The following is a 12,468-nucleotide window of genomic DNA, read 5'->3' on the forward strand; positions in this document are numbered from 1 at the left end:
AGCATGTAATAATAAAAAACACATGAAACACATATAGTCTTCATAATTCATAAAGGTCATATTGTCACGTCCTGACCATAGAAAGCTGTTAATTTCTATGGTAGAGTACAGTGAGGGAAAAAAGTATTTGATTCCCTGCTGATTTTGTACGTTTTCCCACTGACAAAGAAATTATCAGTCTATAATTTTAATGGTAGGTTTAGTTGAACAGTGAGAGACAGAATAACAACAAAAAAATCCAGCGAAACGCATGTCAAAAATGTTATAAATTGATTTGCATTTTAATGAGGGAAATAAGTATTTGACCCCCTCTCAATCAGAAAGATTTCTGGCTCCCAGGTGTCTTTTATACAGGTAACGAGCTGAGATTAGGAGCACACTCTTAAAGGGAGTGCTCCTAATCTCAGTTTGTTACCTGTATAAAAGACACCTGTCCACAGAAGCAATCAATCAATCAGATTCCAAACTCTCCACCATGGCCAAGACCAAAAAGCTCTCCAAGGACGTCAGGGACAAGATTGTAGACCTACACAAGGCTGGAATGGGCTACAAGACCATCGCCAAGCAGCTTGGTGAGAAGGTGACAACAGTTGGTGCGATTATTCGCAAATGGAAGAAACACAAAAGAATCTCCCTCGAATCTCACAATCTCTCTCGGCCTGGGGCTCCATGCAAGATCTCCCCTCGTGGAGTTGCAATGATCATGAGAACGGTGAGGAATCAGCCCAGAACTACACGGGAGGATCTTGTCAATGATCTCAAGGCAGCTGGGACCATAGTCACCAAGAAAACAATTGGTAACACACTATGCCGTGAAGGACTGAAATCCTGCAGCGCCCGCAAGGTCCCCCTGCTCAAGAAAGCACATATACATGCCCGTCTGAAGTTTGCCAATGAACATCTGAATGATTCAGAGGACAACTGGGTGAAAGTGTTGTGGTCAGATGAGACCAAAATGGAGCTCTTTGGCATCATCTCAACTCGCCGTGTTTGGAGGAGGAGGAATGCTGCCTATGACCCCAAGAACACCATCCCCACCGTCAAACATGGAGGTGGAAACATTATGCTTTGGGGGTGTTTTTCTGCTAAGGGGACAGGACAACTTCACCGCATCAAAGGGACGATGGACGGGGCGAGAACCTGGGTGAGAACCTTCCCTCAGCCAGGGCATTGAAAATGGGTCGTGGATGGGTATTCCAGCATGACAATAACCCAAAACACACGGCCAAGGAAACAAAGGAGTGGCTCAAGAAGAAGCACATTAAGGTCCTGGAGTGGCCTAGACAGTCTCCAGACCTTAATCCCATAGAAAATCTGTGGAGGGAGCTGAAGGTTCGAGTTTCCAAATGTCAGCCTCAAAACCTTAATAACTTGGAGAAGATCTGCAAAGAGGAGTGGGACAAAATCCCTCCTGAGATGTGTGCAAACCTGGTGGCCAACTACAAGAAATGTCTGACCTCTGTGATTGCCAACAAGGGTTTTGCCACCAAGTACTAAGTCATGTTTTGCAGAGGGGTCAAATACTTATTTCCCTCATTAAAATGCAAATCAATTTATAACATTTTTGACATGCTTTTTTCTGGATTTTTTTGTTGTTATTCTGTCTCTCACTGTTCAAATAAACCTACCATTAAAATTCTAGACTGGTAATTTCTTTGTCAGTGGGCAAACGTACAAAATCAGCAGGGGATCAAATACTTTTTTCCCTCACTGTAGGTCAGGGCGTGACAGTTTTTTTTTCTAGTTTAGATTTTCTATGTTATTATGTTCTAGTTTTTGTATTTCTATGTTGGGTTTTGTTTGAGATGATCTCCAATTAGAGGCAGCTGGTCATCGTTGTCTCTAATTGGAGATCATACTTAAGTAGGTGTTTTTCCCACCTGGGTTTGTGGGAGATTGTGTTTGTATTTTGTATGTATTGCATAGTTTCACAGTTCAATAAAATATGTGGAACGATAATCACTGCACTTTGGTCCGCTTCATCCTACGACAACCGTGACACATACTAAATGACTGATATTATCTCATAGAACAAAACATATAAGATCTCCTAAGCCTGCGTTAACCTCAGACCTTATTTTCAGGGTTTATTCCAAAACCCTATTCATTCCCAATTCATTTTTTCCATAGGGATGGTTTAACGAACCAGAGGTAACTCCTTTCCATGTTTTAGGTCCACAAGCTAACGAGTTCTATAAGGAGCCCTCCACATTGCTACAACATTTGAGAGGTGCAAAGCGATGCGGTATGGAGCTTGATTTGGCCTATGCAAGCCTCCAGAGGCTCCGCAATTGAGTCACACCCTCTGTACAGAGCCTCCGGGCCAGATCAAGCATAAATCGGCTTTAAAAAACTAGTTTTAATAATTAGCAGAACATGAAAGCGTCACTCTAAAACTCGCCAGTTGTATGATATTTATAGAAACACTATGCTGTTTGTTGCCTTTGAAGAATGAAATAAACAGTTGGATCAATCTGACGAAACGAAAGCAGTAGCTGCCGTTGTATAGGTCTGTGTGTCAGAGGCGTAGTTCCGGGTTTTATTGGTTAGCTCCGGTGCCGAAAGCATCACTCCACCACACTGACATAAACATTCCCTAGCAATCAAATAACTGGCTTTGTTCAAAAACAACAACAACAAAAAAACATGATTTAAGCATTTTAGTTGAAACCGGGGGAATGGAAGGGAGGTTTGAGTTGGAAGCAGCAGTACTACTGTCAGAGAGAGAGATCCAACATCGGTCTATGGAAGAAGAGGATCCTAACAGGATGAGCACTGCGGGGCTGCCCGCAGCATGGGGTCTCTCTGGGGACCGCAGCACGCCCCGGGGCCCAACAACTTGCCAAACTGTACTCTCCTGGTAAGACAATGAGCTGAGTAGACACAAAACCTCACTAAGATTAGGACTGTCAACTGACCACGTGCACCTAGCTACTGATGATGCACCAAAGCTGTAATAGGCTGTGAGGGATGACATAAATACCTGTTATTGTACAGATGAAGTAGCCTAGCCATAACAATGTTTAAGTATTGGGTAAAAGGGTAATACCTTTTTGTCATAGAAGGAATAGCCAGCCATTTTCCTGAGTGTGTTTGTCTATTGTCAAGCAATACACAAAGTATTGTAGACATATGCTGCTGCTACTGGCAAATATTATTAATTACTGTACTGTATAAGTGTGTATAGAGGGATGGAGTGATGAGTGCATGGTTAATAAGTTAATGTAGTAATTAATGCAAGTTATTTTTAAACTAAAGGATATCATGGAATGGAATCAATGTTCTTGTGAACACCTGCAATGATGTAGGGTACTGAGATGTGGTTGTTTGTTACTCCCAGGCCAATGTGTGGTCTAATATCACACACTAATAGATTTCCACTTCCCTCTCTCAGTAATGCTGTCTCACATTTCTATACTAAGCAGAGTAAGAGATGAGTTATAAACTGAGAACCAGCTTCACGTCGGGCCTAAAGAAAATGCAAGGCCATCTCCAATCCCCCATTAATACTGTATCCATCTGTAGCGTTAATGGACTGACAGGTCTCAGGGTAGACTGGTGTTACTGTTACAGCACAGTGATGAAAGGGACATGATCTTGTAAAACCAGAGTTGCATGTTTGACTCTTTGAGTCCATGATTATGAATAATTATTCAGAGGATTGTCCATGCATTTAGGATCCAGAGATTTGGGCTCCAGGCTCCCAAGTGGCGCAGCGCTCTAAGGCACTGCATCTCAGTGCTAGAGGAGTCACTACAGACTCTAGTTCAATTCCAAGCGGTATCAAATCAAAATCAAATCAAATTTATTTATATAGCCCTTCGTACATCAGCTGAAATCTCAAAGTGCTGTACAGAAACCCAGCCTAAAACCCCAAACAGCAAGCAATGCATGTGAAAGAAGCACGGTGGCTGGGAAAAACTCCCTAGGAAAAACTCCTGAGAAAGGCCAAAAACCTAGGAAGAAACCTAGAGAGGAACCAGGCTATGAGGGGTGGCCAGTCCTCTTCTGGCTGTGCCGGGTGGATATTATAACAGAACATGGTCAAGATGTTAAAATGTTCGTAAATGACCAGCATGGTCAAATAATAATAATCATAGTAATTGTCGAGGGTGCAACAAGCACGTCCGGTGAACAGGTCAGGGTTCCGTAGCCGCAGGCAGAACAGTTGAAACTGGAGCAGCAGCATGGCCAGGTGGACTGGGGACAGCAAGGAGTCATCATGCCAGGTAGTCCTAGGGCTCAGGTCCTCCGAGAGAAAGAAAGAAAGAAAGAAAGAGAGAATTAGAGAGAGCATATTTACATTCACACAGGACACTGGATAAGACAAGAGAATACTCCAGATGTAACAGACTGACCCTAGCCCCCCGACACATAAACTACTGCAGCATAAATACTGGAGGCTGAGACAGGAGGGATCAGAAGACACTGTGGCCCCATCCGATGATACCCCCGGACACACACACATACACTTGAAGGCAGTGCCCTTGTGTCCAGACCAAGATGGCTGGAGAAAGTAATCAGGAAAACAGAAATGATACGAAAATCCTGTTTACTTACTGGAGAATCCGTAAAGTGGGAGAAAAAGCTCAAAGAGCAGTCAGCCGTGCATGACAAACAGACAAATGGCAGAGAGATACGTCCAGCTGTTTGCCTGTCCTGGGGTTGCTGTAATGAGCCTTAGCCTCCATTGAGCCGACCAAAGAATCATCAGTCCCTTCCTGTCGCTAAGCCTCAACATGTCCACAAACACAGCCCTCTCATTCTGACCACTTTTCGCCTATACCTCAACACATCTGCTAGGTCTACTGCCATGGACCACAAACCTCAGACATACCTCTCCTCCTACTGTCCCAGTCTCTCTCTCACTCTGGAACACTGTATATGGCTCACTCACCCACCCAACCATTGAGTGACTTGGATAATTGATTTATTATTTATTTTTATTTAACTAGGCAAGTCAGTTAAGTATCACAACCAGCTGTGATTGGGAGTCCCATAGGGCAGCGCACAATTGGCCCAGCGTTGTCCGGGTTTGGCTGGGGTAGGCCGTCATTGTAAATAAGTATTTGTTCTTAACTGACTTGCCTAGTTAAATAAAAATAAATAATAAATCAATTATCCAAGTCACTCAATGGTTGGGTGGGTGAGTGAGCCATATACAGTGTTCCAGAGTGAGAGAGAGACTGGGACAGTAGGAGGAGAGGTATGTCTGAGGTTTGTGGTCCATGGCAGTAGACCTAGCAGATGTGTTGAGGTATAGGCGAAAAGTGGTCAGAATGAGAGGGCTGTGTTTGTGGACATGTTGAGGCTTAGCGACAGGAAGGGACTGATGATTCTTTGGTCGGCTCAATGGAGGCTAAGGCTCATTACAGCAACCCCAGGACAGGCAAACAGCTGGACGTATCTCTCTGCCATTTGTCTGTTTGTCATGCACGGCTGACTGCTCTTTGAGCTTTTTCTCCCACTTTACGGATTCTCCAGTAAGTAAACAGGATTTTCGTATCATTTCTGTTTTCCTGATTACTTTCTCCAGCCATCTTGGTCTGGACACAAGGGCACTGCCTTCAAGTGTATGTGTGTGTGTTCTCACATTATTCCTGGTCATTTCCATGTAAAAGGACCAATGAGCACCAACATGTGAAATTCATAGGAACATGTTCAATTGGGTGTTAAATGAAAGCTAAGAGTCTATATATGAATGGAAATTAGGGCATTTTTCACCAACTTTCAATCTTAAAAAATAGACCTATCAAATAATTATAGTGGTTTTACTGATATCAAATTTATTGATTCATTATTAGGTGGTTAAAACTCGAAATTCCGTCAGAACCCACAGTTGGGTTCACACAGTACAGTAAAGAGGAGTATAGTTCAGTACAATAGAGGTTTTTTGTTTATTATTTATTACTCCTTTTTTTCCTCAATTGGTAGTTACAGTCTTGTCCCATCCGGATTCGGGAGAGGCGAAGGTCGAGAGCCATGCATCCTCCAAAACACGACCCCACCAAGCCACACTGCTTCTTGACACACTGTTTGCTTAACCAGGAAGCCAGCCACACCAATGTGTCAGAGGAAACGCTGTACAGCTGGCGACCAAAGCCAGTGTGCATGCGCCTGGCCACCACAAGGAGTTGCTAGAGCATGATGGGACAAGGACATCCCAGTTGGCCAAACCCTCTCCTAACCCAGATGACACTGGGCCAATTGTGCGCCGCTTCATAAGTCTGCTGGTCACAGCCGGCTGTGACACAGCCCAGGATCAAACCTGGATCTGTAGTGACACCTCTAGCACCAATCAGTGCCTTAGACCGCTGCACCACTCGGGAGGCCCAGAAGAGCACACTAGAGTTGAGTCAACTATAATGTACTATATTCTACTCTGTACTGCACTATTGTGAGGGAAACATTATGTATTCAACCTTATTTGTTGGATATGTAACAATTATTGACTTAACGAACAGTAAGATATTTCTGTCCTGCTAATGCTGTGTTTTATGGTCTCCACTCTAGCACCCTGCAGCTAGTCTAGGTGTTGAGGACATGGGTTCTACTAGAGATAGCTTGAAGCTGACAATTGATTTGTGTTGGTGATAAAACCTAAAAGCTAGCATTCTATAGACAAGATGTGGTGTGTGTGACTCGAGATAGAGAGAGCCTGGAAGAGTTGAGAACAATGCCTCATTGTCTCATCTTCCTGGCATCTGGGAAACTAAGTAAAAGACCATCCTGTGTAGATAACCAAGGTGGCTTATGGGAAGGTTAGAGATGACTGACTAAGCAATCTTGGTATCAGCTATATAAAAACGGTGCATCATCTGTAACAGTCAACAATTAATCAATATTAAATAAAGATGATTGTACTGAAATGTACTGTACTGTACACTACTGTACTGAACTATACTCTACCGTACTGTACTCTACATTACTGTACTCTGCTGTACTGTACTGAACTCTACTCTACTGAGCTCTACTGTGCTGTAATTTGATGCCCAAACTTGTGAAACATAGACGTCTATGATTGGTTCAGATTTGGTCCGGACCAAATACATTTGGTCTTGTTTGGGGGCAGAGCTCCCATAACAGTGTAAGCCCTGTCTAAGCTATATGGAATTGTTTTAAGGTCATACCAAGGATAATTTAGCTATTTGATTTTGAGTTTTAAGACCTCTTGAAGTATGAAAAAATATATTAAAAAAATATTTTGGGCCTTACTGCTATTAGCTCATACAAATGCATTGAATAACAGATGCACTACATAGAACAACAGATAGTCCCCCCAAAAAATCGAAAGGAAGTTTGTTCTGAAGTGTCTGTCCTACACTATACACTGCATGCACAATTATTAGGCAAATTGTGTTCCTCGGGATTCATTTTATTGTTGAACAAACACAATGCTCTCAGTCAATCCAAAATGTTATTGAACCTCAAACCTGAATGTTTAACAAATATATAAGTGTGCAGAATTATTAGGCAACTATTAGTGTGCAGAATTATTAGGCAACTAAATTACAAAAATAATTTCTCTCAACTCACTTGTTTATTCTCAATTTTTAGAGTAACTGTAACAGACAAGTAACACAAAATGACAATTATATAACATTTTTGGCCTTTTTGGCCACGATCAATTTTCGCTGAAGCAGCAACCACAGCCTCCCAAATGCTGTTCAAAAAGGTGTATTGTCTTCCATCACTGTAAATCTCACGTCTGAGAAAGGCCCACAAGTTCTCAATAGGATTTAAGTCAGGTGAGGAAGGGGGCCAGGTCATTATTCAGGCATCTTTGAGGCCCTTGCTGGCTAGCCAAGCAGTGGAGTACTTGGATGCATGTGATGGAGCATTGTCCTGCATAAAGATCATGGCCTTCTAGAATGCTGTGGACTTCTTCCTGTAACACTGTTTGACTAAAGAATCTTCCAGAAACTGGCAGTAGGTTCGGGAGTTGAGTTTCAGTCCATCTTCAACCCGAAAAGGTCCAACTACCTCATCCTCAATGATAGCAGCCCATACCAGTACCCCTCCTTCACCTTGCTGGCACCTGACTCAAAGTGGTGCCCTGTGTCCATTACTGATCCAGCCACGGGCCCATCCATTTGGTCCATCAAGAGTCACTTTCATTTCATCTGTCCATAAAACCTTTGAAAAATCTGTCTTCAGGTTTTTCTTTGCCCAATCTTGACACTTCAACTTGTGAATCTTATTCAGTGGTGGTCTTGTTTCAGTCTTTTTGACCTTGGCCATGTCTCTGAGCACTTGACACCTTGTACTTCTGAACACTCCAGGTAGGTTGCAGTTCTGGAATACGGTGGCACTGGAGGATAATGGGTTCCTGGTAGTTTGACATTTAATTCTTCTCAAGTCTTTTGCAGTTCATTTGCACCTTTTCTTCCCCATGTGTTTTTTGCGCCCCAGTTGACTATTCGCAACAAAACGTTTGAATGTCCGGTGGTCACACCTCAATAGTTTAGCTATTTAAAGAGTGTCGCATCCATCTGAAAGGCATTTTACATTTTTGGCTTTTCAGTGTCAGTTAAATTTCTTTTTTGGCCCATTTTACCTGAGGTAATGAGGCTGCCTAATAATTATGCACACCTTGATATAAAGTGTTATTCACTTTCCCCACACCCTCCCTCATTACACAAATACATATCACCTGAAAAAGAGTAAATCCAATAAGCATTCAAGTTTATATGGTTTGCAATTCGAAAATGTGAATAGAAACAATGATAAGATCAGAATACTCACTTGCCTAATAATTGTGCACACAGTTTATATAAACAAGTACGTGGACTCTTGAGCAGTGGAAATGCATTCTCTGGAGTGATGAATCACGCTTCACCATCTGGCAGTCCGACAGACCAATCTGGGTTTGGTGGATGCCAGGAGAACGCTACCTGCCTGATTGCATAGTGCCAAATGTAAAGTTTGGTGGAGGAGGAATAATGGTCTGGGGCTGTTTTTCATGGTTCGGGCTAGACCCCTTAGTTCCAGTGAAGGAAAATCTTAACGCTACAGCATACAATGACATTCTAGATGATTCTGTGCTTCCAACTTCCTGGCAACAGTTTGGGGAAGGCCCTTTCCTGTTTCAGCATGACATGCACTAAATGAGGCCCATACAGAAATGGTTTGTCGAGATCAGTGTGGAAGACCTTGACTGGCCAGCACAGAGCCCTGACCTCAACCTCATCGAACACCTTTGGGATGAATTGGAATAACGACTGCAAACCAGGCCTAATCGCCCAACTTCAGTGCCCGACCTCACTAATGCTCTTGTGGATGAAGGGAAGCATGTCCCCGCATCAATGTTCCAACATCTAGCGGAAAGCCTTCCCAGAAGAGTGGAGGCTGTTAGAGCAGTAAAGGGGGGACCAACTCCATATTAATGCCCATGATTTTGAAATGAGATGTTCAATGAGCAGGTGTCCATATACTTCTGGTGAGGCAGTTCATATATGGAAATCAATAAATTGAAATCAACTCATTAGGCCCTATTCTATGGATTTCACATGACTGGGGATACAGATATGCATCTGTTGGTCACAGATACCTTAAATAAAAATGGGCCTCACAATGGGCCTCAGAATCTCGTCACGGTATTTCTGTACATTCAAATTGCCATCGATAAAATTACCATAACCCCACCGCCACCATGGGGCACTCTGTTCACAACATTGACATCAGCAAACCACTCGCCCATACGACTCCAAACACGTGGTCTGCGGTTGTTATCTGGCAACAGCTCTGGTGGAAATTCCAGCAGTTAGCATGTCAATTACACACTCCCTCAAAACTTGAGACATCTGTGGCATTGTGTTGTGTGACAAAACTGTACATTTTAGAGTGGCCTTTTATTATCCCCAGTACAAGGTGCACCTGTGTAATGATCATTCTGTTTAATCAGATTCTTAATATGCCACAGCTGTCAGGTGGATAGATTATCTTGGCAATAGAGAAATGCTCACCAAAAGGGATGTAAACAAATGTGTGCAAAAAATCTGAGCGAAATAAGCTTCTTGTGCTTATGGAACATTTCTGAGATATTTTATTTCAGCTCATGAAACATGGGACCAACACTTTACATGTTGTGTTTATATTTTTGTTCAGTATATATAACCTCTTATTTTTGGCACTAAACAGTCTCCATATACTTCCATAAATGTTTTCAACTGGTAGCCCAAACAGAAGTTGGCAGATCGGCTGTACTGAATTCAGAAGAGTCCCAAGATGCTTGTGGGGGTCGTAGAGCAAAACGGAGAACACCATCGTGTTCGTGAGAGTCTCATCTCAAATTAGTTTGTCAGCCAAACCGTTCAAACGCTACAGAACGTTTTGTGAAAAGACCGATTTTCGGGATGTCTCATGTTCTGACAAACATCGCTCTAGTTCTGTCACCTTTCACCACATATGCGGAAATGTGATATCGTCGGATGTGGTGGATTGAGACGCATCCAATGCAGAAAAAGATATCTCTAACTTAAACGGATGCATTTTAGGGCCTCCTGAGTGGTGCAGTGGTCTAAGGCACTGAATTGTGATGCTATTGTAGCTGTGCCACTAGAGTTTCTGGGTTCAAATCCAGGCTCTGTTGCAGCTGGCTGTGACCAGGAGACACATGGGGTGGTGCACAATTGGCCCAGCATTGTCTGGGTTAGGGGAGGGTTTGGTTGGCAGGGATCTCCCTGTCCCATTGTGCACTAGTGACTTCTGTGGTGGGTTGGGTGCCCCATGTACAGTGTTTCCTCTGACACATTGGTGTGGCTGGCTTCTGGGGTTAAGTGGGCATTGTGTTAAGAAGCAGTGCGGCTTGGGTTGTGTTTTGGAGGATGCATGGCTCTCGACCTTTTCCAGAGTCTGTACTGGAGTTGCAGCGATGAGACAAGACTGTAATTGGATACTGTAAAAAAACAGACACATTTTTATTCTAATTTGATTCAGGCTTACAGGGTGTAAATCCAATAACCAAAATAGATGTTTTAAAACTCAAGGTGTCATGTCATAGCTGATTGTCACGCTCTGACCTTAGAGAGCCTTTTTAATTCTCTATTTTGTTAGGTCATGGTGTGACTTGGGTGGGCATATCTACGTTTCTATTTCTTTGTTGGCCTAGTATGGTTCCCAATCAGAGGCAGCTGTTTATCGTTGTCTGTGATTGGGGATCATACTTAGGCAGCCCTTTTTCCCACCTGTGATTGTGGGATCTTGCGTTTGTGTAGTGCCTGTGTACACTGCATTTAGGTCACGTTTTGTTTGTTCTGTATTGTTTTTGGTGAGTTTCATTTATTAAAACATGTGGAACTCTACGCACGCTGCGCCTTGGTGTACTCATTTTGACGAACGTGACGCTGATACCCCGTTCTTTCTGCACACATCACTGAATCTTAATTCAGAGCAGATATTTAAGAGTTTTTGTAAAACTTGGACATAAAAAACTGAGAGAGATTTTACTGAAATTCTGTTACTAAGCCTTGCATCTGCACAGTTCTTCCAGTAAATGTGTTTTTGAACAAATGTCCATGTAAATTGTTAAAAGTTGTAATTGTACATCGAGTTTTATGGTATGTTAAACTTTGAAATCAATGTTTTTTGTTTGGCATACATTTTAAATGAAAAATCTGAGCCGTTAGCATGTAATTCTCCCCCTCAAGATCTAGTTTCCCGGCTGTAAGTGGTCTAGACTGTGATAGTAATCTTTTCCCTTGTCCACGTCTCAGGCCTGTTCCTGTTCCACTTATTCACCTTCTTCCATTTCTAGATACTAAAGGTGTGGTTACCATCAGATAGACTGACCAACTAGCCACTGCACATATTTCACACGGGCTCCCGAGTGGGGCAGCGGTCTAACGCACTGCATTTCAATGCTAGAGGTGTCACTACAGACCCTGGTTCGATCCTGGGCTGTATCACAACCGGCCGTGATCGGGAGTCCCATAGGGCGGCGCACAATTGGCTGAGCGTCGTCCGGATTAGGGGAGTGTTTAGCCGGGGTAGGCTGTCATCGTAAAATAAGAATTTGTTCTTAACTGACTTGCCTAGTTAAATAAAGGTTCAATAAACAATTAAAAAAAACAGAAGGCTGCTCTGCAGTTACACAATGGATTGAGTCAGGTTCACATGATTAGCCCAATGAGTCCCACCGTAACAGTGGTGGGTTTTGGACTTCTAACCCCTTTGAAACATAATGTGTTTGAGCTACAGACTTCTGGGTTGTACCATTGGATTCGTCTATTCCTTCTGCATCTGTAGATTAGTCTGTGTGATTAACTGGGGCTGAGCTAGAGTGGTGTTTGTGAGACAAGGGTGAGTTTTTTTTATACAAAAAGCTACAAACTATTAAAAGCTATCTATATAAAGCTGAGACGCATGTTTTGCTCTATGACCTCACGAGCTACACAAGAGTCGTTAGGTAAAGGGTTGTTCTACATAGAAGATCATAGGAAATATCATAATACTGTAATAAGCTCACAT

The 12,468-nt window shown here is 42.8% G+C and overlaps 1 pseudogene; it reads left to right on the forward strand.

The window, feature by feature from the left end:
* Positions 1–2,678: 2,678 nt before the first annotated feature.
* The window catches only part of LOC115151337 (transmembrane protein 189-like), a 30,979-nt pseudogene continuing 21,189 nt past the window's right edge, over positions 2,679–12,468 (forward strand).

Source organism: Salmo trutta, chromosome 17 (assembly GCF_901001165.1).
Source record: "Salmo trutta chromosome 17, fSalTru1.1, whole genome shotgun sequence".
Classification (NCBI taxonomy): Eukaryota; Metazoa; Chordata; class Actinopteri; order Salmoniformes; family Salmonidae; genus Salmo; species Salmo trutta.